The sequence below is a fragment of the Eschrichtius robustus genome, chromosome 4 (genome assembly GCF_028021215.1).
Source record: "Eschrichtius robustus isolate mEscRob2 chromosome 4, mEscRob2.pri, whole genome shotgun sequence".
Taxonomy (NCBI): Eukaryota; Metazoa; Chordata; class Mammalia; order Artiodactyla; family Eschrichtiidae; genus Eschrichtius; species Eschrichtius robustus.
Genome location: NC_090827.1, coordinates 131,110,352 through 131,133,020, shown reverse-complemented (window position 1 = coordinate 131,133,020; position 22,669 = coordinate 131,110,352). Strand labels below are relative to the sequence as shown.

Genomic DNA, 22,669 nt, shown 5'->3' with positions numbered 1-22,669 from the left:
CTGTGGCTGCTTGGTTTCACGGCACCTAAACTATCTGTGCATCAGCCTCCTCAACTGTACAGCGGTCAGTTCTCAAGTGGAAGGAGAAAGGTGTCTTTACATAAAATGTTCTTAGCAGATTACTGTAGGTTCCCTAACACTGAAGAAGACATACAGATGGCAAATAAGCACATGAAAAGATGTTCAGCATCATTAACTATTAGGGAAATGCAAATTAAATCCACAATGAGATGGCACTACACAGCTATCAGAATGCCTAAGATAAAAAAATGACACCACCAAATGCTTGTGTGGACTTGGAGAAACAATCATTCATACAGTGCTGGTGAGAATGTGAAATGGTGCAGCCACTCCGGAAAACAATTTGACAGTTTCTTAAAAAACAAAAGATACGACTACCATACAACCAGACATTTGCACTCCTGGGCATTTAGCCTAGAGAAATGGATACTTATGTTGACACAAAAATGAGTACACAAATGTTTGTTGCAGCTTTATATTTAACAGCCCAACACTGAAGACAACCTGGGCCTTCCTTAACAGTTGGTTAAGCAAACTGTGACACATCATTATCATGGACTACTACCAAGAGTTACAAAGAAATGAACTATTAATACCTGCAGCAATCCGGATGAATCTCCCACTATGCTGAGTGGAAAAGAGCGAATCCCAAAGTGTTACATACTGTATGATCCCATTGATACAACATTCTTGAAAATGGCAAAATTAAAGAAATTGAGATAGTTATGATATTGAGATAGTTATGATATTGAGATAGTTATGATATTGTCTCTATAGTTTAGAGAGATATTACCATTGGGGGAACCTGGGTAAAAGGTTATAGACTCTCTCTGTATTATTTCTTACAGCTACATGGGAATCTACAGTTATTTCAAAATAAAAAAAATTAATTAAAAAAAAGAAAAGATGGAGACAAAGTCAGGGAAACAAGTATGGCAGTTTGTCAGTTACGGCATGGCCTCAGAATTGACATCATAATGGCAAGTGATCTTGACTACTACAGAATCCTCAGGCTTCATGGATTTGTTCACCGTACTCTGCCAAGTGCTGTAGACATCCTCAAGTTTCAGTGCCAAGAACTGGAGAAAAAAGGATGTTTATGTCAATCAAAGAGCACTTGGAGCTTTCTGGTGGTCATTCAAGGCTTCACCGCATCAGGTAGCCTTTTAATATACTATTTTTGACCATCAAAACAGACTGTTGGTCACAGGAGGTGTTTTGTTTTATTTCCTCTAAGACATGTGAGCTAATTTTTAACTTCAGCACTGGTTTCCTGAAAAGCTGCTGGTGTTCATAAGATTCAGTGCTGCTGAACACAGGTGAGCAGCTTTACATTCTCGGGGCAGAGGGGGTGTGGGGGGAACACTTTTTTGGCTCCACAGGGGAGAATTTTCTGTAGAACTATGAAAACTTCTGCTCTATCTATCAGAGTCTTTATGTTCTGTTCAGTTTAGTTGTTTTACCTATTATGACCAGAGAGTTCTGTTAGAGCTTAGTCATAGCTCAACCAAATAATAGCTAAGCACTGCTTTGTATTTAGAAACTTTTTGATGTTTCCAGTATTATTTGCTGATCTTTGAGAATTTTCCCCAAAATCTGAATATGGATTTAGATAAGATTGGGGTCAATTTTCCAGAATCCTCCGTTATCTAAATTTTTATGTTAACATGACACCAAATTGTAGTTACGTCTTTGCAAATCTCCATATCATTTTATTTTATCTATATTAGGCCACAAATGGTCCTACTTTGGGTGGTTGTTGGTTTTTTGTTGCTGCTGTTGGTTACCATCTTGTAATCCTCTCTGCCTTTGGCCTCTCGGTTCTCCTCTTCCTAACAGTTCGTGCCCGGCTTTGCTGCTTTCCCCGTTTCCCCACCTCTAAGGGTCCATGTGCGCCAGGCTTTGTTCCTGAAACTGTTCTCTGCCCATATCAACTCCCTAAGTAACCTAATTTCTTTCAGTAACTTTCAATAACTTACTGACTCCTGAATTTGAGCTGTGAAGCCCTATTTGGGAGATTGAGGCTAATGTTTAGAGTTGTGTCAACCTTGACATTTAACATAAACTCCATCATATATTTGACCAGAGACTAGCTGTTCTGTGGTGTTTGAGGTTTTGCAGGAGAAGCCCTTCCGTTGAGGTGGACACCCACAGTGAGAATACTACATCATCTGAGGGAGCCAATCATACCCTGCTGATCCAGAGCCCCGTAGAACTCAAAAGAGGCTGGAGAAGGCAGAAGCGGCCCCTCTTCTTATTCAGTGATTTGATGCTTATGTCTAATACCAAGTGCATATACATTACCTGCTCTCCCGCTTATCCTACAGTCCCACGTTCGCTAACCCTTACTGTAAGAAAATATGACAGGCAGTGTCTCTCTTGCCTGGGGCTTACAGACAGGTGATAAAAATAAGAGGGGGAGATTACAGATTGTGATTAGTGCTTCTGATACAAAGTCGCTAGGGTACCATGTAGAAGATGGGAGCATATTACAGAGGGGTTGTCCAGAAGATGGGAGCATATTACAGAGGGGTTGTCCAGGACCATGTAGAAGATGGGAGCATATTACAGAGGGGTTGACCAGGACCATGTAGAAGATGGGAGCATATTACAGAGGGGTTGACCAGGACCATGTAGAAGATGGGAGCATATTACAGAGGGGTTGACCAGGACCATGTAGAAGATGGGAGCATATTACAGAGGGGTTCACCAGGACCATGTAGAAGATGGGAGCGTATTACAGAGGGGTTGTCCAGGACCATGTAGAAGATAGGAGCGTATTACAGAGGGGTTGACCAGGAGGACCTCTCAGGGTGGCAGCCTCTAAGCTGGACCTGTGGGGGAGAAGCAGCCACCGTTTCTAGCCAAGGCGGCCGGGCCTTCTAGGCTGAGGAAGCAGCAGGCGTAAGTGGGTGCAGCTTAGCCCCCTGGAGGGAGGAGTTCAGGGAAAGCCAGTGTGACTGGAGCCTAAGGTGGGGGGCACGATATTAGATATGATACTGGAGTCAGGGGTCCAGCCACACAGGGTCTCCACAGGCCATAGTAAGGGGCTGAAATACTATGCTGAAGGGTGTTTAACTAGGACAGTAACCATATCTCATTTATATTTTTAGCAAAATTTTCTGACTATTGGTAGATGATGGATTTTTGGGTAAGCAAGAGTGGAAGCAGGGTGACTAGTTAGGGGAGGCAACAGTCCCGATGAATAGTAACAAGGGCTCCATTTGGGGGTTGGCAGTGAAAATGAAAGATTCAGCCAGACAGATTTGGAATGTATGTTGGAGACAGAATCAACTGGGCGCACTTTCCTCTCAACCCTGGATACAAATACAACCAATACCATAGACTTGGTGGCTTAAACAACAGAAATGTATTTCCTTATAGTTCTGGAGGCTGGAAATCCGAGATCAGGTACCAGTATGGTGAGGTTCTAGAGAGAGCTCTCTTCCTGGCTTGCAGATGGCTGTCTTCTCACTGTATGTTCACGTGGCGTTTCCTAACTGCGTGAATGTGGGGAGAGAGAAAGAAATCTCTCTCCCTCATCAAACAAGCCCACCAATCCTACTGGATTAGAATCTTACCCGTATGACCTCATAAGCCTTAATTACATCCTAAAAGCTCTATCTCCAAATACAGTCGTATTGGCAGTGAGGGCTTCGGTGTATGAAGGTGTCAGCAGGGAGAGGGGGAGACAGTTCTTCCACGGCAATGACTAGCAGTACTGAGTGCTGCCTCCTTGTATGAGTTTTCACCACAATTTTTAGAAAACCACCTACAAGAACATTCCCATAGGAACATTTAGGTATATTCATGATCATTATTAATATAAAAAATGTGTTTTTTCTTTTTCCAGAAAGAAACAACAATTAAAAAGAAATAGCCTCCTGTGATATCTCTTCTCTGTCATGCCTCATCCTTGATGGAGGATTGTGTTATGCCCTGAATCAGTCTGTGCAAATTAATAATCTGAGTTTAGCACCTAGTTTTTCCACTTAGCCATAAAAAGGGGTGGGGGGACTGAAGTTCCCTTCTACCTCAGCTCATCTTCAGACTTCAGTTGAAAACTCAACTTTAGGTTGATGCTATAGAAATCAACACAAATGGAATAAATAGTTGACTAACTGCTACCTATGTATTTGGTCAGAGCAAGTAAATTTTAGCTTGTATGTAATAATAAGCATAAATGTTTATTTCTTGCGAAAGAAATTATATTTCTCCAGTTGTGTGGGATGTTAATATTCAGCGAAAATTATTTTGAGATTTTTGTCATTTTCTTTTGTACTACATACATTAGAAACTTCTGTTCTCAAGAATTAAACTCAGATGAAACCTTCACTATCACTTTTGATATTCATTAGAATGCTTAGTAAGTTATTTTTCAAATAAAATTATTACTTTTGTTTTTTAGAACAGGATCTGCTTTATAAATATTAAGATATTAATACTAGCAGAGGCCCATGAAGAATTTACAAATGGGAAGGGACTGTACCTAGTTCACTGTCTTTAGACATCACTATCCTCTCATATGTAGTTATTGAAGAATACAGAAACAATGAAAAATGAATTTTATTTAGGTCAAAAGTTGACGATTACTATTAACTTATCAGTGAGATGACAGATACTTACAGAATATACCACAACCCCTCCTCCTAAGCATCTAAGGGAACACCCCTGTGTTAGGAGAAATCTCCCTAGAATCCTATAAATTTCACAAACCATTGGGGCTTACCCCCTAGTATAAGACTGAGGTAAAGGAAAGGAGAGGGGTATCCATAGTAAGGGATACACAACAGAAATTAAAACTGCAGCCCTCCTCTCCCTTCTCCTCAAGTCAGTTTACATTAGATTCGTTCTTTCTAACTTCTACTGAGAAAATCTCACTGAGTTGTGACTGAGTGTGAAGAAACACCGTGAGACCCTAGGAGAATCCACTGTAGTATAAAGCTTTGTTGTGATACAGTTTGAACATTTCCAAGCTAGCATCTAGCTTTGTTGGTGTAGTATCATGAGATTTATCATCTCACTCCAAAAATAAAAGAATAATCCCATCAGAAAGCCTAGTGGCTCTGGGGGACGAGATGAGGCTCAGGATAGGAAAGAGGAGGAGGGTTCTTCAGGGAGCTACAGGTCAACACCCATGGAGGCCAAGTGGTTACGAGCACAGGCTCATGAGTTAGGTTGTCTGGGTTCAAACCCTGTTTCTGTTGCTTTTGGCAACAGAAAACTCTGTGAGTTTCCTCATCTGTAAAATGGGGCTAATAAAGACTACCTGATGTAGTTTACAATTAAATGCAATAATGTTTATAAAATATTTACAACAGTGCTCGGCATATGGTGAGTGCTCAATGTTACAGGAGAGTCGAAACCATGCTCTGGACTTTAGGATAACTCCTTGGTTTGGTTTCAAGGGAGTAGATAATCTTGGCACTGTATTTCACTAAGAAGAGAATTATTCAAATGACTTTTTCCAGGTCAGTGTATTTGGAAGTTTCCGCACAGTACCTTGGGTGTCAATACACATAGATATCTACATCAGAAAAAAAAATCTATAAAATCCAGCAGATATGTGTCTGTCTTTCCCATTCGCCATATAGTTGTAGCTTGATAATGCCTTTAGAATTACTATGTAGAAAAATAATTTTATCTGATAATTGTGTTTCAAAGAAATCTTCAAATACACAGACATAGGGGAAAATGCTGAAATTAACTGACTACATAATTGCAAAGAAATAAAGCCATACTATAAAAACACAACTCAGGAAGAGAGAAGAGAGTCCAGCTCCTTCTTTTTAAAGTACCCCTCCTCCATTATGGAAAAAGCATTAAGGTGCTGATGACCAGCCCATTATCCCTCTCAGAATTCTCAGTCTATCTCTTTCTTGCTTGAGCTGTGTTTTATATATATATATTTTTTTTCTTTTTTTGGCTGCATTGGGTCTTCGTTGCTGTGCCTGGGCTTTCTCTAGTTGCAGCGCTACTCTTCGCTGAGATGCACGGGCTTATCATTGTGGTGGCTTCTCTTGTTGCGGAGCATGGGGTCTAGGCGCGCGGGCTCCAGTAGTTGTGGCACGCTGGCTTAGTTGCTACGTGGCATGTGGGATCTTCCCAGACCAGGGCTCGAACCTGTGTCCCCTGCATTGGCAGGCGGATTTTTAACCACTGCACCACCAGGGAAGTCCCAAGCTGTTATATTTTGTGTGCCACAAATCCTTCCTGTTTTACTGAAATGCTTTCTACTAGCTTCATGTTATATAAAGGATGGAAATAAACTAAAATTAGGGGTTTGTGTTCTACATGTGCTTTACTTTGTCATTACCTGAATACAAGCTTTGCCTTTAGAATATGGATAATAATTTAACAATAATTATTTATTCACCTGTTTAAATTTTTTTAATTTATAGCAATTTTTCTTGCTTCTTTTTTGCAGTCTGTAACTATAACAGTTACAAATTCAGACACAGTGAATGATGTTATCAACATGTCACTTTCAAAGCTAGGAATAACTGTAAGTTACCTGCAAGTTATTTTTAGTTAAAAACCAACTTTGATTTTTAAGATTCGTGTGTTTGTGTGTGTGTGTGTGTGTGTGTGTGTGTGTGTGTGATGTACCTACCATCATAAGACAGCTGATTATTACAGATATGTAAGTCATATTTGGTGCCCCTAAATTCAGAAGTTGAAGGCAGCAAAGCTCTGTTATTAGCCTATACATGAGTGTTGTATTCCCATTTTAAATTCTGTGTGAATTGTAAGTCATAGCATAATGAAATCGGGCTATAATTATAGAGTGCTATGAAAACATGCACTTTACTGTATATATTATATACCTAGACAGTAAAATATTTATAAGATGCTAAATATTTCCTCCTCTATTGGACTGTTCTTTCTGTATCTTCTTTCCTGATTCCTCCCATCCCATCCCCATTTACCCTGATTGCCACCTGAGGACTCAATCTCAGCATGAGAAATCCTAAATGATATCTTTTGTTGTAAATTTGACATAAAGACCACCTGGCTAGAAGCTACATCCCCTTGATGCAGGTCCTGAGAATGAGATAGCTAATGCCTCTTGTGAACTGGTAAAGCAGACAAGTTCTGAATAAAACCATGGATCTGGGGGCATTTGTGTACACATCACTTTCATCTTGTTTTGCTTTCAAGTGTCTGTTCTCCTTTATGTTTTGATAGGACTGTTATGGGTTATTGAAAATTTTTTGGTGAAAGAGATGGCTATGTTTGGGGATGAGGGTGCATAAGGGAAAAGAGAGGAAAAGGGACATTCAGATGGACAGAACTGAAGAAAGCACGTGTAAAGCATGGCTCCCTATATAAAATTATATATAAATATATAAAATTTATATATATATAAGTAGATATATATGTGAATATATATTTATAAATGTGAAAATGTCTTGATATTGTGATATGACATAATGACAATACTTGTATTTAAGTTTTGTCTGACTCAATGGTATAATAAAGCCCCTTAAAAACTCAGGTCAGCCAGAATTTGGTAAAAGAAATCAATGATTTCTGTAAAAATTGAATTTAATAATACATTTTAAATAAAATTGAATTTATATGCACTGAGTAAAGCACCCCTCTGCATTGATTTCTAACCTATTTGATATATATGTCCTGAATAAGAATTAAATCTTAGAAGAAAATGGTTTTAGGGATAAGGTTGGGGAGATTAATGTTAGAGCTCATTTTATTTCATTTTGTAATTTTCCTTTGCTTAAAGTAATCAATCTCACCAGACAAGAAAAAATTTCTATTTTAATGAAGAATTGGGGTTATATGCCTATCTATACACATGTTCCTGATTTAAGGGATTCCAACATAGTTTTTCCAATCTTTACCTTAAAAGAAAAGATTTTTTATTAGCTCTCACTTCTTATTTGCAATACAATTTTGAGCAGATTTAGCCGTGTGTGTGTGTGTGTCTGTGAGTGAGACTGCTTCCATACCGGGACCCTGCCTCTTTCCCAGCAAGGCCATGATTTTTAATCAGGAGTCAAGGGCAAGCATACATAGTACCTATCACCAACAACTCTATTTCAAGCATTTCCTCTCCTGGAGGTCTCTTTAATTCAGCAGTCTTTATAATTTAGACTTCAAATTTCAAATGGGATATCCAGTATTCCTAGGCAGTGATTCTGCTGGGAGTTAATGGTTTTCTGCATCTGACTTAATCTCTAGGTTAGAGTCTTTGTCCCTTCTTTCCCTTGAGTGGCGCTTGTCTACATCAAAGCCAGTGGGCTGAATTAACTCTGCCATCTACTCAAGGCCTCTTGGGCATTTGTACCCTTTTGCTCATGGTTGCTGAGCTAATGATGCCTTTCTTTTTTAAAAAAAATATTTATTTATTGATTTGGCTGCACTGGGTCTTAGTTACGGCACGTGGGATCTTCGGTGCAGCATGAGGGATCTTTAGTTGCAGCACGCGGGATCTTTTTAGTTGCGGCATGCGGGAATCTTACTTGCAGCATGCAGGCTCTTAGTTGCGGCATGTGGGATCCAGTTCCCTGACCAGGGATCGAACCTGGGCCCCCGGCGTTAGAAGCACGGAGTGCTTGCTAACCACTGGACCACCAGGGAAGTCCCTAACGATGCCTTTCAAGTTTTAATTTGCTCAGAAATAGTCATGGCAGAGTATGTGACTCTCTGGACAACATGCTTGCCTGGGCAGGGACATTTGAAGGCAAAAGCCAACAGTCTCCAAGGAGTCTGGAGACAGCAGAAAGCAGGACTCCTCCAGCGTGAAGGAGCATTACCATGATTTTTTTATGCCATGGGCCGCCCACAAAGTGAGGGGCTGACTGCATGTGGTTCCATAGATCCCCACCCTTTATCAAAAAGGACAAGAATCTCAGACAGTCCATTGGAGGCTGTGAGAGGGACAGGGGTTACTGAAATCAGCACTGTTAACTCAAAAATTGTAGCCACCCCTATGGACCAAATAGCATTTATACTAGCCCAAATCCTTTCTTTTTGGAAGTACAGAAATGCTAAGGAAATGTGTTCTTCAAGTACCTACTGGGAAGATTTGCTGTGACACATAGTTCTTTTTGTCTCCAAGGGCTCTGAGAAAGATTACCAGCTGTGGGTCAGTTCTGGCAAGAAAGAGGCCTCATACCTACTCACTGGTTAAGTGTCAGGGAAAACCTAAGATGGGGATGATTGGGTTCAAAATTGTGACCCTAAAGTCTCAAAGTAATGGTTGATCAGTCTTAAGCTTAAATACCCTTAAAAGTGAAAATACCATGCAATAGTTATTCATTCATTTATTAAATAATTCCAAGCACTTACTCTATCCCAAGCACTGATAACATCTTTTCATTCAGCAACTTATGGTCTAGTTGGGGAGAGAAATGTGAATTTTTCTTCTTTGCTTTTTTCACTTGACAGAGTTATCTTGAAGATATTTATTTACTTACTCTTTACTTACTTACTTAGGTATGAAAGCAACACAAAACTGGAATTTCTTTTTCTCATACATTATTTTTCATATTCCAGTCTTGAAGTCCTCTGTTCCATTTCCTAACTACTAAATAGTCTCCATTTTGTGAGAATCTTCTCAAATCCAGCCATGCCTCTGAACCCAAGTACATTTATTTAATACCTGCTCTGTGCCCACAACTTTTCTCAGCATCATAAAGAAAATGAGATAATCACGCTCAGACTCTTCAAGTCTTCACTGACTAAACCACCTGTACTTTGCTGTTTCTCAAGCTGAGTTTACCAGCATTGCTCTTGAGGTTTTTGATAAACAGATTACACCTTTCCTAAAATAGTTACTGTAGCAAGTTAGCTAGAAATAATAATACATACTCTTGGATTAGCAAATCTGTTCAGTGTAGTCAGTGAAAAAAGAGGGATTAAAACAAGGGAAAGGACAAAATCTGTAGCAGAACTTGCAATATAGTAAAGATGACAATGATTTCTGCTAGAAAACTTAGAGCATTCCCTCTTACATGCAGTATCTTTTTTTCTTTTTTAATCTGTTCAATAATCCTGTGAGGCTATTACTCTTTCAAGTGATCTGAAGAACGTTTTCAAGTGCTGGAAAATCCAATCAACTGAGTTTTTTCTATGATATGTAGAGTCCCAGTAGTCCTGACTTTGTAAAAGTCAGTCAGCAATAAAGTGAAAAAAATTGAATACTTAAATATATTTATTTTAATAAAATGCATTAATTTAAACAAAACCACATAGATGACAACTTTTAGGCTTCGAACAGCTTCACTCACCATGGCTGGCTCTAAGGACTCCTAAGAGCCTGTCATTCATGATGATACCTTAGCAGTCATTCTGAATGCATTTAACATGCTCTCAATTCACAATTATGGATTAGCTCCTGGTTATCCTGGTGATTTGGTTGTATTTTATTACTGTCATGGAAGTTTCTTTTGCTTTAAAGGATGTAAGTCGCTGTGATACTTGTTCTGAACAAAGCACTGACATTGCATTTATGCCAGATGAAAAGCAAAAGCAAGAGCTCCCCAAGTTACATTCAATAATAAATCAGGGAACTTCCCTGGTGGCACAGTGGTTAAGAATCTGCCTGCCAATGCAGGGGACACGGGTTTGAGCCCTGGTCTGGGAAGATCCCACATGCCGCGGAGCAACTAAGCCCGTGCACCACAACTACTGAGCCTGCGCTCTAGAGCCTGCGAGCCACAACTACTGAAGACCATGCACCTAGAGCCGGTGGTCTGCAACAAGAGAAGCCACCACAATGAGAAGCCCACGCACCGCAACGAAGAGTAGCCCCTGCTCGCCACAGCAATGAAGACACAACGCAGCCAAAAATAAACAAATTTATAAAAAAAAAAATAATAATAATAAATCAGAAATGAAAGAAAAGGAACTTTCATTCTATTCTTAAAAAATGAAATCCATGTCACAGCACAGGGTCTTTGAGAGTTCTATGGTGAGGAAGCAATTTAAAGCCTGTAAGAGTAAAACAAATCACTTGGCAGGTAACTCCCAATGATTTCTGGTGTGGTTTTCCACTCCGTAAACACTGTTTTGCACTTTGCTTCTGGGTTTCCACCACCATGCAGCCTTGCCTCTGATCACTGCCTCGCAGGACCCCCCTCAGAGGGAAGGCAGCAGTGGGAGGCAAACATAACGGCAAACAACCCCACTGCTCTGGAATAGCTCTGGCTATTGAACTGACAAAAGGAAATGAAAAATCTGTTTGTTAAACTGATGTGTGAGAGAACAGTGATCACAGCAATTCTTAACATATATAGTCCAATTATTTTTAAAATATTAAGCACCAATATTTATTACTATACTTACTTTTATTCTTATGAGTCTATGTGAGGGTAAGCATTTCAAAGGAGGAACATAAGGCAAGTACTTTGCCTAAGATGTACAATCTAGTGAGTGTCAAGGCAGAAACTAGAAGGCCTTCAATATTCTCAGATGGAAACATAATGAAAGTCAACGTTGTGCAATGCACTGACTGATATATACAATCCAAGCCAAGCAATGTGTCTAAAAACATTTTTCTCTGCTCTTTTGCTTGGGCACCTGCTTTCTGTAGGGTGTCCCCCATGACAGTGCACTTCATGCTTACTAAGGGGGCACAGCCTTCTCTACCCAGAAGGCCCAGAAGAACGGCAGCCACACCAGTGTGGTGCACTTGCTCACGGTAAGGTAGGTTTGATCGCGCCCATCACCATCAGCAGAATCTACATTTAGATTTTTCTCCATACAGGGCATGAACATCCCTATGGAATTAAGATGAGCCACTTCCAGCTACTGTGCTCCTGCAGCGGGGACCGTAGGACTCCACCTCTCCTTCCGCCCTCCAGGAGGCCTGCCTCCTGAAGCAGGAGTCCCAAGACATTCAAGCCCGGTTTATCGTGAAACCCAAGCACTCAGCCAGGATCCAAGCCAGGAATCAGTGGGGAAAGGTAAGCCCCTTCCCTTCCTGCAAGTGTCTTCTCTTGGCTCTTGGCTCTACTCCTGAAAGCAAACTCGTGACATACAGCCGATTCTCCAGGTAGGAGTGGGGGGGGGCAGTATAGGCAGGCATCAACACCCACCCAGAATCAAGCTCAGAGAAACCCCAAAGGTCTGAAATCAAGACCCAACTCACTTCTAGGAAAGTTGTTATTATTATTTTTTTTTTAATTCCTCTAGGTAGACATCTCCCTTCTCTGTATCCCCAGAGCTCTCCCCACATATAATTATGTCTGTACACATCTGTGTGTCTTATTAGAACATGAGCTTCTTATGGCCTGGGAACACATCTTCCCCATCCTAGGGTTTTGTCTAGCATCTCATGCCCTCACAGGAGGTGGTTAGATGACTGTATGGCTTAGATAAGACTTGGAATCTATTCTGGGCTTAGGCTGAAGTGGCCATGGGGGTTCTGGTTAGAACTGAACTCTCAGTTCTACCCCCATAGCAACCTCACTTTCCACGTATGCTTCAGACCCAGGTTGCGACTGGAACTGGACTGAATATTTTCGGCTGGAGTTTTTAAAAATCTTCCCTCTTGCAATTATTTTTCCCCTACCATTCCAATATTGTCCCATCAATATTTCTTTCTCTGAATAAAATGTGTTATTAATTTGGGAAGTATTTGGGCCAGAATAGAATTTCTACTTAAAGTATTTTTATTGTTATGATTATTATTCTATAAGCACAAAGTTTCAAAAATTTTATTTTTTAATATTCAAACCCTAATTTGAGCATGAGGAAACACTAACCTAAACCTTACCAAGACTGTTTAAGAAAGATGAGGTTATAAAGTTAGCTTGTTTAATAGTCCCCATATTTTTTCATGGCTATAGCATATACTTTTAATGGTCACAGAGGCAACACGAACTCTAATATCAAACAATGTACATTATGAAAGGTCCAACTAAGCCTGAAAATATCTTTGAGAAAGTATAGGACTCAGTGTCTATTTTGCTTTCTGTCTATGCTCATGGAGTAGCTGGATATATAGCTTTGTAGCAAGGGATAGAGCACTCTTTTTAAGAGCATTCTTATTAAAGCTGAACAATGAATGAATACATTTGGATAGTTTTAGAAATAATACAGTCAGGTTAAGAGTAGGGAAACCAGGTTGCACAAAACAACTCAACCTATAGAAACATGTATCTTAAACATTTGTACATGTTAATGTAGAAGAATCTCCTCCTGGATTTAAGAATGTATTTGCTTTCTTCATTCTCTCCTTTTAAAATGATGGAGGTATGCATGTCAGGGCAGGCAGAGCCTAAGGTAGAGTGGTGGCATTCCTTCATGACCGCATATCTTCTGGAGGCTGCAAAATCAAATGGAGAATGGGAGTGGGGTCTGCTTTGGTTGGGGGAGACCGATGTATAGGCTGCCGTTGGCCCTCTGAGGGGGGAAATTACCTTTATCAAGGCTGCTACGAGCCATGTCTGTGTTGAGTAGTACATTACATTATGTAGTCCAATGAGGTGTAGGTAGCATCATTTATGTTAACTTTGAGAAACCGAAGCTCAAAGAGTTTTAAGTAACCTATCCAACTAAGTGGCAGAACAGGAGCCTTCTGGTTCTCTCATCCAGCACAAGTGTTTGGCCCACATGAGTGGACATGGTGACGCACTCACTATGTCTCAGAAAAGACAAGTGGATGGGCGTTTAAGGATATTTGGTAAAATGTTGCCCATCTGTTTATTTTTCTACAACTTGGCTCCTCTGTTGACTTTTTTTAGTTGGTTATTTAAGCAGGTTTTTTAAGCAAATGTTAAACGGGTTACTTAAGCAAATATCAGGAAAACATTCATAGCTAGGCCGTAGAAACTTTGAACTTAGCTTTTCATTGCTGATCACTTATTTTTGAAAAGCGCTTTGTCAGCATTCCTTTGACAGGGGCTGTTGGGTAGTTAAAAATCATCTCTGGGTAGCTGGGTAGGGTGTTACAGGAAGATGGCCACCTGGCATCTTACCATATAGCCAGCATTTAATGACTACTTCCCAAGGACCCTGACTGCAGAAAGTCATCTATGGAGCTGCTTGAGGGTTGTGGCCTACCAGAGGAGAGGTCCAGAGGATGGCTGAAAAGTGGTGTCAGGCAGGATGTGTCATGAAAGGCAGATCCTTTTGATGGGAGAAAAGTTGACCACGGTTGGGTACTCAGAAAGCCAAACAGGAAATCTAAGAGTGGGAAGAAGCCTACTACAAAAGTAAATGATTACCAAACTCTGCTTGATTTGAATACCAAATCTTTTTGGCTTTTAAAATGAGATTTGACACCTGAATCCACTGATAATACTTAACATCAGGAAACTTGTATAATACAGGTTAAGTGACTCATGACACAGTGCAGAGGCAGTAGATAGCACTGTCTGGGGAATACTGTCACTCGGAGAATCAGCCCTGAGTCTAATCAAGCCTCTAGGTTTAACTACTGGTTTGTAGGATACGGTGAAGAAGAATACATTAACACCACAAGGATGCAATTAGCCAATTTCAGAATGTGGGAAATTCTATACAAGAAATGACTCAGTTTCTCTCTCTTCCAGCCACTGCAACGAACATGCTGTAAAATGTAAATGGTGGAAATCAGGTTAAATGAACTAAACTACTATTAGTAATAATCTCTCTTCTTCCTTAGGTTCAGGCCAGAAGACAGTTAAGAGGAGTTCATTCAAAAACTGGGCCTGCTGGCGGAGCTCCAGCACTCGTGAGGACAACCAGTGCCCAGCTCCACCACCCACAAAGCCAAAACAGCTCTTTGGAGTTTCTCTCGAGGATGTGTGAGATAATGACCACCCGCCCACCCCGATTCTGGTAGGTCCCATCTTGGTCTTCTGTAGCCCTCCTGAGGAGGGGAGCTCTGAGAGGGCAAGTGTTCTCATCCAAATCTATCCTCAAGTGGAGAAGTCATTAGACAGCCCCTGGCTTTGACTGAGTTTTATTAATATTACTTCAAAGAATAAGATCCGATTTAGGTACTGCAGAGTCATAAGGCAAATACAACAGGAAAAGATACTCTTGTCCATTCCACTGGTTTCAGCAAAGACCCACCTACACCTGCTCAGATCAATTAAAATGGGCTCCGTGTGTATGAATCTGAGAGTCCACCTCACCCTCATATTCTCTCCTCATCTCCTTCCTTGGACTCCACACTCAGTCTCAAGTCTCCTTCAGCTGAGTTTACTCAATCTTATGACTCAAAATATCTCACATAGATTTCATTTGTAATTCAAGTGCTTAAGCATAAAGACTCATCCCCTGGCAAATATGAGTCATTTAATCCTGACAGACTGCATCAGATGAAAGTCAGAGTTTGACCTGTGTTATCTCAAATTAGCGTACTGAATTGTCAGCGCTCTCCAAGCACTATACCACATGCAGGGAATCTTATGCTATATGTGAAGAAATTTATCACACTACTGATAGTTACATGCTAGCTACTACCCCAGTCCTTGCACTTTTCACAGCAAATTTAGGGGGTAACTATGATTATCATCTTCCCCACTTCATAAATGAAAAACAAAAAAGCCTCAGTAAAGTATGTGCTGTGCCCGAAGTCATATAGCAGATGAGTAGCGTAACGGATTCCAGATTCCTTGGATTACCTGACTCCAATACCTGTTTACTCTTTACTCTGTAAGCAGAGGACATGAAGACACAGCAAAAGGAAATGAAAGACAGATGAGAAGGGAATCTGATCAGAGAAGGAGGAGAGGGGTTTTGAGCCTGTTTTAAAAGAGGGGAGGAAATACAGGAAGTAGAAATGGGGTATACAGTCACTGAAAGGAGAATAAACAAATGGGAAATTAGTATGGCAAAAAGATTTCTACACTTCGTAAAGAGCATCTATAATAGGGAATAATGAGAAAGGAACAGTGAAGGAGGAGAGGGTGATTCTACTAAGGCCTCAAAGCAGAGAAGTCTGATTTAACAGTGTAAATTTACTAAAAAGGAAAATCTGATTAAACGAGTGTTTAAAATGTTTCAGTGTATGAATGTAAAATGGATTGTTGGGTAGAAAATATATTTGGAAACACTGAAAAAAAATTTCAAATGGACTTCAGTCCTTCCAGCTCCAGCACTGTACCCTCATACACCCCAGCTCTGTCAAAAAGGGGCAAGCTTGTGCTCCGGGCTTGCAGATAGGAAATGCCACATAGTTTTCTTTTCTTCCCTATAGCATATACTTTCCTTTATCAATCAAAAAGGGCCTCTCACAGAAGGCATATTCAGAAAATCAGCCAGTATAAAATCATGCAGAGCCCTAAAGGAGAAACTAAACTCTGGGGACAAAGTGAACTTGGATGATGAATCCATTCTTATGGTAGCATCCATCTTAAAGGTAGGGAAAGTTCTAGCATTATCCACACACAGAGTAACTCTGAAGCTATATGACTGGTCCTTCATCATGACTGCCCAAGAACCATAATAGGCATAATATAAAAACACTTGACAAAGTCAAAATTGAAGGAAGCTACTTTGGGTGTTAAAAGCCCCACAATGTTAGATATACTTTCCTTTTTCATCACACAACGCCCTCCCCATCTTCATTCCTGAACACTCCATGCAAGAGAATAAAAATAATAAATTTCAAAACACACACTTACACATACAGAGTGTTTACCAAAACAAGCTTCCTGCTTTTGATGACTTCCTCGCCACCTTCCTAATGAAGGCAAGGTTCATATTAAAGAAAATTTATATTAAGCTTTTGGAAATAGTTACACAAGTTTACCGCAGTAAGTAAACATTTGCCTTACGATGAATCAAAAAATGCTCAGTGAGGACACCTGATCCCTTCATCATCCTTCCTTCCCCTGTCTCTTAATGCCTTTTACTTTAAAGTTAGTGTAGGGATGACTCGACCCTTTGTTCCTCCTTTTTCCTCCTTTTACCACCTTTGGCATCCTTTGTTGATATTTGTTGTTTAACCCACCACCCGTGGTTATAGTTACATGGTAACCAGCTCCTACCACATGCCTCTTCTTATAAATCTGACTTTTAAAGTGGGTGCAGCAGTCAAAATCAGTTTGGAATTCTGAAAATTCAATAGATTTATACAAAAATAGATTGAGTTTGAAATGATACAGCTAAATCACAAGTGTCTAGTTACATTTCTACCAGGGGAATAACAGAACAGAAAAATTTAATCAATCCATGTTGGTACTTGTTAGCAGCTCTGAACAAAAATATGTTAATGTAGTAATGACTGTAAACAGGTTATTAAAATTATCTTAGAAACTCAGTAACATTTGGTCTTTCCTTGTCCCCTATTAATGTCTGATTGTAATTCGATTATATGATAAACAGCAACAGTTCAGAAATGACTTAGAGTTGACCCCTACTACACTAGCACCATAATAATGCACACTAGGTATGCAAATAGCAAGATGAGTATTGCCCTCTGTAAGGTGCACACATGGAACTGACGTGATTTTCTAGCAAAAGTTAGTAGGCTCTTGCCTATTTCCATGTTATAAGCACAGACTAGCAAGAGGGTAGCTACTCATGGGTACAGTTCCTAGACATTCACAATGTTTTCTCTTCCTAAAGTTGACTGATCTTGGTGGGGAGTCAAACTTTGCAACCTTGGCTTTGATAATACCATGTGTCAAACTAACCAGAGAGTTGGTCTAAATGAATGTATCATCAGTACCACATTGAGTTTGCCATTAAACTATCTATAAACAGAGGTCCAACAGCAAATACCCCTGGCATATTCTGCACGTGTCATGTTCTGGCCTAACCACACTCAGCCTCACCAATGGACTCTACAGAACAAGGTCCAGGAAAGAGAGGAGACACACACTCCAAGTGCATGTAGTTTGGTACACATGAGGCAAAGGCCCTGCTGCACCCTCCCAGACTCCCAGAACCAGCCAAAGCTGGAGTGCTTCCTCTCTCCACGTATATTGGGGCCACTTCTTAGGAAACACAGTGAAAACCTAATGATCGTGAGTGGGTATTGTATACCAATAACACAGTAAAGGTACGAGAGGACTGAGACTTTGGCCATTGTCTCCACTGCTCTGTCCCCAGGACTCAAAAGAGTGCCTGGCACAAACAGCAGCTCAATAAAAGTAACACTTACTGGATTATAATCATGACAGTTGCCTAGAAGCGTCTCCTGAACAAGCTACTATTAAGAGAAGTCGGGCTACATATTAAGACCAGTGGAAGCAAGGTGTGCTTTTGAAACTAGCAAGGCAATGCAATAATTTCCCCTCAGTCTTACACAGAAGATTACGACTTCATAAATTTTAATAGGCCCAATTCTATGATATTAAGACTTGTTCATCAGCCCTCTAAAGTTATGAATTTTCCAGGCGTCCACTTAGGAAGCTTACATTTGCATATCTCTAGCCCTGATACTCAGAGGCATGAAGTTGCAATATATCCAAATTTTCAATTTCCTTTTTTGGGAGGACGTGTTCCATTCAAGGAGTTGTAAGGGGTAACATGTAGCTACCCACTGGGGATTTTGATATATTTCTAACACCTACTGCTTAAAAGTCTGCAGAACTGAACTTTTATATAGTTAAAAAAAGGAAGACTGAAGCTATTATTAGAGTAGTTTTTTTCCCAAGGAGCATACATACCTCAAGTCAGAAAGCCCAGTTCTCTCTTAATATGTGTGCAAGAGCATGCGGTGGTGTGTTTTTTGGTTATTTTTTTTGTTTCAGAACTTTTTTTGCTTGAATTAAGAGCAAACACTGTGTCTAAAGTAAACAAGCAAAATGGGTATGTCCATTTCTTTTCAAGAAACTAATAGGATTTAGGATTTAGGATTTAGGATGAGTCACCAGATCTTGTCAGTTTGTGCTAGTGTGCTAACATGAGTAAGTTCCAGGTGATAGAAGGGGCTTTAGCGTCATTCTCACTACAGCCCAGACTCTACTTTTATGCTTCTAATTTTACGCTTCTAATTTTAGTTAGAGAAAATCCAAGCAATGCTTCTGGATGTGCAAGTCTGTGGATAATCAGAGGCAAGCTCTGTGTGGATCACAGTTTGTGTAGTTGAGAAGGAAGTGGGGACTGAACTGAATTTTTCAACTAAATGTTTTCTCTGTAATTTCTCCAACATATTTATCATAAAAATAATATATATTTTTTATCTGTGTAAGGATTTTCTTCGAAATATCCAAGGAAGTGTATTTTCAGCCAGTCTCTATGATAAATGTCTTGGTGTTACTGATCAAGGGAATAAGGAGGAGAAAATAACTGCAACCCAGAGGTAATCATGCAATACCCTTAGGAAAATATTAGCTTATAATTTACAGCTTCGTCCACTAAAATAATGACCAATGTCAAAGGGTTTCACTTGATCATACCCAGGAAGCCAGTTTAAAAATAGATGCATGCCTTACTGTTGATATTGAATGCGTGTTTTTCTCCTCATCTTATTAATATGGAATCCTTGACCATTTTACACCTTCTGAATACATGAAACTGCTGGAGATGAAATCCATTGGTCTAAAAAGAGATGCTAAAGGATCAATCTGCCAGTGGTATGATCTTAACTTTGTCAAACACATAACTAACCAGAGAAGTTCTTACCTGGTTCAGGAATTAAATTCAATGAAACATTTTTTGTATGCATTCATTCCTGGAACTCTGTGAGAGTGGACTGTGTACATGGTATACAAAGAAGTACTCTGTTCTCTTTGTCTTTGTCTTTCCACTTCCTAAGCAAAATGACTTGCTTTGTTTAGAAGTATATTTTTCTGTCTTTAGTCTTTTAGACCAGCTGCCAAAAGCAATGTAGTTCTCTTGTGATACCTTTTTGGAGTGTTACGCAACATTCCTCATCCAATCAGATGACAGCTTACAATTTATCAGTGTGTATAGCCCCAAGCATTCTTTGCCTGCCTAATTCTGGCAGCTCAGAATTAGAAAACGACTTCACAAAAAAGGTAATGAGATCTCTCATTTTTATGCCTTGTGGGGCAGAGTCCCCACTTTGAACCTGAAGTTTGCGGTATTAACTCTGATGGACCAGTTTTTTAAAGTGCACATTTTAATTGCATTCCCCTGGAGTGGCAGAGTCCTACTCTGGTGGGGTATGGGAAGGTGGGTTGTTAAGCCGGAAATTGAGAGCAGCTGAGTCACTTCTCCTTTCTCATCCAGGAGACTAAACAATAGAGAGATGAGAGTAGGATGGTACGATAGAAAAGAACCTTGGGCTTTGGAGTCTGAGAGCCAAGGTTCAACTCTCAGCCTAATCACTAAGGGATGTGTAAACTTGGGCAAGGTTTCCAAGCCATGGTTGCATCACTGCACAATGATGACAACACCTAGCTGCTCTGGTCACTGCTGGCACATCCTAGGTGGCTTGGGCAATATGAGTACCCATGGCTCCACACATACTGGCCTCGCTCTGCCAGTCGTGGCTCATTCAGAAAATTACTTGTCTACTATTTTGCCTCCACTGCAGGATGAAGAAACTAGTAAAAGATTTCAGAACATCCTAATAGAGCCACAACATGCCTAATAAGAACACAGCTCTTCCCCAAGTTTACCCAGAGCAAGCATGAGGCAAGGCAATGCAGTCAGACAAACACATCACATGTTTTCTCTCCAGCTGCTTCCTTCCACAGAAATCTCTGCTTCCCACATTTCAGATATTTCTTAAGTAAATTTCACAAGTTTTTGTGTATTGGATACTTTATAAATTTTAATAAGATGTTATACATAAATTATATCTCAATAAAACTGGAAAAGTTCTTAAATAAAAATAAATAAATAAAATTTAATAAGAGAATATACATCTTTGCCCCAAATATCCTATGTGGGTTACTTGAAAATTATCCTAGTTTTAAAGATGTAACCATCATTACAAAAATGTTAGCTATTTAAATTTGGCCACAAATTATAATTTTAGCCCACTGATTAAAAGAATTTTAAAATCTGTGCCCAAAGTACTCTTGAAAGTGTCAGTTATTTCGTAGAGAAAACTAGTATATTTATTTATTTATTTTAATCAAGTCTGAATTTTTCTCAGAATTATTCTGCATTTTTGTTAGAGCCAAGATTCACATCTGAAATGTGATTTATAACTATGCCATAAAATAACACCCCGTATTTTTGCCCTTTCCTGTTACAGATTTCTTTTGTACAGTTTCTCACTGAAAACTGCCTCAAGATATTTGGAGAAGATATCACTTCCCTCTTTGAAGAGAGCTCAGTGAGTTGCGATACCAGTGATATCACTGATAACAGTGAGAAGGCTGCAGGTACTGTGAATACTTAATTAGCTTTGATGACAAAGACAGTAAGGCTGCCAGGGGTCATGAGAGGTCCTTAGACTGTGCTGTCCTGGAGCCCAAAGCACATCGCAAGGGCAATGATTTCCATCTGCTCCAGGTCAGGGGAGGTTTCACACTGTTGTGAAACCAAAGAAAGGATAAGACAGGTCTGACTTCAAGAATTTGCTAGTACAGCATTAGGAGACATCACGGTATAATACAGCATTTGAGAATGTTTTCAAACAAAACTTTAAATGGGATGCATATATATCAGATGTGCTCTGGCTGAAACTAGAGTGAGGGGCCCAGAGCACTGCCTGGTTTATTCCCCTCTCTCTCCTTTTTCTGGTCAGTGGTCCCTGAGGTACCACAGGTTCCCAGTGCCTTTGAAATAGGTTGAAAAGAACAAGCATCACTGAGAAAACAAGGACTTGACTTAATGTCAAACAACCTTTCCAGACTATAACCTCATGTGCCTCTATTTACCAAGTGCATTAACTTCGGCCAGTTATTCTAGCTCAGTTTCAGTTTCTTCATCTCTAAAATGTGAATAAAAATAATGTCTAAATCTAAGGATTGTTGTAAAGATTAAATGAGATCATGGATGTAAAATACATTTGTAAAAAAGCAATGAACAGGGCTAGTAGAAGTTCCCAAGAGACTAGAGCTAGTGCTATTTGAGCCTATCTAATCACAGCTAACTGGTAGCAGTCCATTTTATAAGGCAGCATTTAGATTCAGAACCTGAGGGCATGTATCATGAGTCCCTTCACATTTTTAACATTTCTTGGTTTTATGACATTTACCTCATTGCTTTGAGGAAATCTTTAGGAAAATCCATTTAATCAGGAATTTAGATGAGCCTACTATCTGAGAATATGCTTATACTAAGACAACTGTTTGTTTTTTATTTCATCAGTGACAACAAAACAACCTCTTGAATCCAAGCCAGTGAGAGTGATAGTGATTTACAAAAAGGCACAACTGCAGGATGACGCCAAGGCCCCATCTAGCATGGGTCCACCCAGCTACCTGTCTACAATTTTCTCAGTCCCTGAAGATGATAATCTCCATGATCACACTTGACCCTTCCTTTTGCTTTATTTAGCTACCTGTCTACAATTTTCTAAGTCACTGAAGATTAGAATCTCCATAGTTACACTTGACCCTTCCTTTTTCTTTATTTCCTATAATATCTCACTTGAGAACTCTTTTTACAAAACATTTGCATGATTTTGTTGAGTCTGGATTAAATCCTCAGATCCTATCCAGAAATAAATGAATTTCTTGGCAGAAGAATGAACATGAGGCACCTTAAACCAAGAAAACCACTTTAGATCACTGAATGAAAAATAAGACCTTCCAAGGGCCCAGCTCATCCCATTTGAGTTTTTCTTTTTCTTGATCCCATATATGCCTGTTTGAGA

At 39.8% G+C, this 22,669-nt stretch overlaps 1 non-coding gene and 1 pseudogene across 1 annotated transcript; one reads left to right on the top strand and one right to left on the bottom strand.

Moving 5' to 3' along the window:
* Positions 1 to 953: 953 nt before the first annotated feature.
* On the top strand, positions 954 to 22,328 carry LOC137763535 (rho GTPase-activating protein 20-like; annotated as a pseudogene).
* Positions 8,546 to 8,622, bottom strand: TRNAR-UCU (transfer RNA arginine (anticodon UCU)). The gene has a single exon. It is a non-coding gene; the product is annotated as a tRNA-Arg (tRNA).
* Positions 22,329 to 22,669: the final 341 nt, after the last annotated feature.